At 44.9% G+C, this 5,376-nt stretch overlaps 1 pseudogene; it reads left to right on the top strand.

Annotated features, from left to right (window-relative positions):
- Nucleotides 1-2,019: 2,019 nt before the first annotated feature.
- Nucleotides 2,020-3,007, top strand: LOC139713354 (putative nuclease HARBI1; annotated as a pseudogene).
- Nucleotides 3,008-5,376: the final 2,369 nt, after the last annotated feature.

The following is a 5,376-nucleotide window of genomic DNA, read 5'->3' as shown; positions in this document are numbered from 1 at the left end:
TGAGTTATGATGAGCAGTCAATAGAAAGAAGTTGGGTTATACTAGGTTTATATGTGGCAACAATAGGGCTACATAATACCTGTTGCTCTTATACTATCATATCAATACGGACTATAATAGAAGTCTTTCTTTGATCCCATCATCACCACCGCCATCTGATTATATGCATCTTAATGAGTACCATTCAGGTGTCTGGACAATGACAATTGTGTGATCATGTATCGTCACTAACAAAAGAATCGTTTCCCTCATTTCAGTCTTGTTTCGCTGATAATGTGCCTTTTTCAGACGGAAATGTCTTTGAATAAATGCAGATGACGAGGAGCAGCAAAACCTGAGAACATGACAACTTTTGTGTCAAAAGATGGGTAATTGCTGATTCGCACATTTTCGCACACGCATAAGACCTTGCCTAATGGCAAGATATACCTGTTCTCTACCATTACCATTCATGCTTGCTCTGGAATAAGCTGCGGAAAAATTAAATATTGAGATCGCAAATGACAATCATTCTGCCAAAAATATTAGCTTAAAAAAAAAAGCCTGCATCTTCCAAGAGAATGTTTGAGGCATGATTTCCTAACATACGCCACAACTGCATATTCACTTTACCTGATTTTTGAGAGTTATTTTCTTCTGCGCATTTAGTTTTAAATTTCTCGAATCTCCGTCTTGTTCTTCACCCGGCTTGCTGGCGGTGACGATCATGGGATCAAAGCAGTGAAGCATTTATTGTTTGAAATGTCTTTGTGGCGCTTTTGAGATGTACTGGTGCATGAATCAATCACCGATATACGATGAATGCCCCTGTTTAATAGGTCCATGGTACTATCAACCAGTTGCAGATGAGTCCCGGGTATTCTTGGGCAAGTGTCCACTGGAAATGCTTGTTGTAGAGAAATCACCCCTCCTCAATAGGTTAAGAGTAACAGGAAAAAATAGAAGGAAAGAGGGGATACTCAGGGGCGGATCTAGCTTGTTTTTCCAAGAAGGGGGGTTTACCGCGGGGCTGATCTGGGTCTTGCGAGCGAAGAGAGAAAAGGGGGGGGGGTGGGGAGAGTGGAAGGGGGTATCTCTTTTTTCATTTTTAGGGTTGCCAGCTTGCGATTTTAAGCTCTAATTTTTTCTCTTTTTCTGCCCAAATAATTGGGGTTGGGGTGGGCTGCAGCCCCTCCCCCCCCCCAGCTCCGCTGTCCCAGGGTTTGACCCAACGCAACGAATGCCGAGCAGTGTCCACAAGGCGCGAAGCGGCGATGTCTGTGAAGCGGCGCGCTTATTATTTTTTTTTTCCTGTTTGAGTCCCTGTAAGTGATGTTTTCCTGGCATCTGCTAACGCAATGGAGACCATAAAAAGCAATCTATAGCCAAGCTGAAGCTAGGCTGACACTTGTACGACTTTTGGCCACGATTTTATCGTGGCAAGTCGTGCCATTTTGGGGCATGAACTGGGAGGCTCTCGCACTGTTCACGACTAGTTCACGCGTAGTTCACGACGAGTTGACGAACAGTTCACGAATGCGTGCCCATCAGTGTCCACATTGACACGAACTGGCACGACGAGTTCACGCATAGTTTGCGCATAGTTTACGAACTTCCCGCATTGGCACGACGAGTTTGCGCAATATGGACGATGTCGTGCCGACTTGGGCACGCCATATAAAAAGGGGGCCTCCCCACCCCCTTGTCATTTTTAAATTGGCTGTGGAAGAGACAACATGCTGAATGCCAGAGACACAATCATTGCAGAGAATACCAGGCAGCTGCTCTAGCCATTGTTGAAGAGCAGCAGAAAAGGCTGGAAGAGGCAGAAGAGCAAGAAAAGGCAACCCCACCTCGAAGAAAGACACAAAGGAAAGTATGGGTCAGGGAATGGTTGACCAGAAGGCACGAGTTTGGACAGTATGACAGTCTACTGACTGAACTCCACAAGGAAGACCAAGGGGGCTACAAAAATTACCTGACCTGTTCCAAGAGATGGTTGGGAAGTTAGCCCCTCGCCTCCAGAAGCAATCCACCTTCATGAGGGAACCGCTTCAATTTGGACTCAAGCTGGCTGCCACCCTCCGCTTCCTAGCCACTGGAAATTCCTATCCAAGTCTGCAGTACAGCTTCAGGGTTGAAGCAAGTACCATCTGCAAGTTCATACCCGAGGTGTGTAAAGCCATCATCGCGGTCTACAAGGACGAAGTGCTGCGCTGCCCCAAAACTGAAGAGGAGTGTAAGGAAGTTGCTGCCAGGTTCAGCTCCAGATGGAACTACCTCAACTGTCTGGGGGCTGTGGACGGCAAGCACATTGCCATGAAGAAGCCACCCAATGCTGGCTCTTACTACTACAACTGCAAGGGCTTCCACAGCATTGTGCTGATGGCAGTGGCAGATGCTACCTACAAGTTCCTCTATGTGGATGTTGGGGCAGAGGGTGGTGCGACGGATGGAGGAACATGGAGTAACTGTTCCCTACATGATGCTGCAGAAGAGAACAGAGCCGGAGTTTCTCAACCAGAACCACTCCCTAATGATGACCAGCCAGTGCCCTATCACTTCGTAGGGCATGACGCCTTTGCTCTCCGAACCTGGATGATGAAACCATTTTCCCATCGGTCACAGGTCCCACGAGAACGCATATACAGCTACAGGTTGTCTCGTGCCCGACGTGTTGTGGAGAATGCCTTTGGAATTTTTGTGTCAAAGGTTCCGTTGCTTCTTGACGACGATGCATCAGCACCCCGACACCATCAACCTGATCACCATGTGCGCCTGTCTCCTGCACAACCTCATCCTCATCAGATACCCACACGCAATTTCAGAAGTGGACCGCGAAGATCCGGACACACATGATCTGATCCCTGGTGGATGGAGGACTGACTGACACCTGCAAGGGCTGCTACCTCTAACCAGCCATCATACCCACAAGGATGCAAAGGATCAGCGAGTCTACCTGTCACATTACTACATGTCCCCTGCTGGTGCTGTCCCTTGGCAAGAAAGAATGGCAGTAGCTCCATGATCTGCATCCTAAGTTGTTCCATTTTTGAAATAAAAGAGAAGAACCCCCCCCCCCCAAAAAAAGTAATAAAGGTATAGAAAATAAAAGACATTAAAGAAAGGAAGTCAGAAAAAATTAAAATACTGAAAAGAAAAAAATGAGAGATGATTCCCCCACCCCCCGCAAAAAAGAAACAACAACAGCAAAACTCCCCTCCTCCACTCCCCCCCCCCCAAAAAAAAAGAAAAAAGAAAAAGGAAATTTAAAAAAAGAAAAAGAAACGAAAAAGAAAAAGAAACGAAAACAAACAAAAGAAAAAACGAAAAAGAAACGAAAAAATAGGGGACAAGGAAAAAAAAAAACTCCCCTCCCTCACTCCCCCCGAAAAAAAAGAGAAAAAGGAAACAAAATAGAAAAAAAAATAAAAAAAAGAAACGAAAACAAACAAAAGAAGAAAAAGAAAAAGAAATGAAAGGTTATGATTAATTACGTTTTATCAAGGTATTGGAACATTATACATTCATGACGTTCTGTTTTTTGTTGTATTTATGTATGTTCTGTTTATTTTTATGTGTATTTTTGTCTATTATTGAGTATCTAGTGTCATTATGTAACATTTGGTATTTAGTATTTTCATGCCAATCTGTTTTTTAATGTACTTCTGTATAGGGAATCACAAACTTCAAGCCACTGGCTTATTCGTGGTTTTCCCCTCCCCACTTGAGTGGGGGAGGGGAGTCGTGTACCATCTTGAGTTGTGGCAATGCGTGCCACAGAATCGTGCAAGTGTCAGCCTAGCTTGGCACTTGCACGATTTTGTGGCACGCATTGGCACGACTTGAGTCGTGCCAGTGCGCAAACTAGTCGTAAACTGGCGTGAAGTGTGCGTAAACCCGTCGTGACTGCGTGCCATGTCGGGACGAGAATTTTGAAATGTTCAAAATTTTGGTCACGACTTGCCACGACAAAATCGTGGCCAAACGTCGTGCAAGTGTCAGCCTGGCTTTAAAGGAGAAGTCCGGACGATTTTGAAAAAAATTAACCAAAATCTACATAAATAAAGGACCATAATGACTAAGTTTCATTGAAAAAGACCCTCCCAACTCGCCACAATCGATTTTTTAGCATCACTAATTTTGAATCGTAACCGTTCGATTTCTGTACGCCGGCGAGAAAGATCACGTGACAGCGTGACGTTTCCTCCTCACATTGCTTTTTGCTTGGAGCGTCAGCTGGCTCGGGGAGCCCTGCTTGAGCAACGGTGATACGGGCCAAGCAAGCGGTAGTAGCGTACCGCTCAACAGTCTCTGACCACACAGCGGATGCACGCGGCATGATCTATTGCTTCATTAAAAAAATGCCGATGTGTCAAGTGTTAGGGTGTTGTCAATACTTCAACTTTACTAGTAAGTCTTCAAATTGAAGAAATATTTCGATTTTAAATTGATATCTATCCACGATACTACCTTTACATGATCCTGAATGCTAGAACACGCAGCCCGATTACGCTGTGTGTATTGTGGGCTGCTGGTCGTAGTTACCGGCGCGGCGCGGCGGCGGTACCAAGCTGGCGCTGGCGTTTCTTCCTCGGTTCAAGTTACATGTATACTGTCGTATTTTATCACCGTCAGACACACTTTTCAACAGTCTCGGACAACAAAAGAGGCAATAATTCTGACATTGACAGACTGATTTCAGATTGTTCACACTCAGAAGTCGAAAAAACGATCGCGGATTGTGATAGCACTTGGCAGCAGCAGACGTAAATGTATGCCTGCACAGCCCGACAACAGCTAATGCATTGTAAGTGATGGGGTGGACACTAATAAGTACGGCAGTATTATAATACATACATATTTCAATTTAAACGAAAATGTTATAGCATTGCAACTATTTTACATTAATCTTTGAAGATTTTATATAGATATATAACGAAGATTATTTGAATAAAGGAATACAGCGTTTGGCAACAGCACTCCTAAATCGGTGTACGGTCTCCTGCAGTAGCGCCGACAAGGCACACATGCAGATACCGCCCGCAGTCAGCAGTGCAATGGGAGATCGATGCGTAGCTGGGCTTCGCTCGCGGTGCTCTCAGCCGAGGAAACTGCGCCCGATACGTCACGCGCAATGCATCCTGGGACAGATAGTACGAAGGGCAGCTCGCGACGGATTCGAACATGAAGAATTACCTTATTTTAAAAAAAAAAATCATAGTAAATGTATCTGATGGTCTTTTCTCGTCGGGAAAAGGGTAATAGGTTCATGAAATATTGTTCTTTACACACGAAAGGCTGATAATCGTCCGGACTTCCCCTTTAAAGGGATGGTACAGTATTGGTGGAGATGAGAATTGGACTTTTAACTTTTTGCGAGATACTAAGAAAACA

Source organism: Diadema antillarum, unplaced genomic scaffold (genome assembly GCF_040938485.1).
Source record: "Diadema antillarum isolate AM-2024a unplaced genomic scaffold, OU_Dant_1.0 scf00000043, whole genome shotgun sequence".
Lineage (NCBI taxonomy): Eukaryota > Metazoa > Echinodermata > Echinoidea > Diadematoida > Diadematidae > Diadema > Diadema antillarum.
Note: the sequence above shows the minus strand (reverse complement) of the source record. Positions and strands in the feature narration are given on the sequence as shown.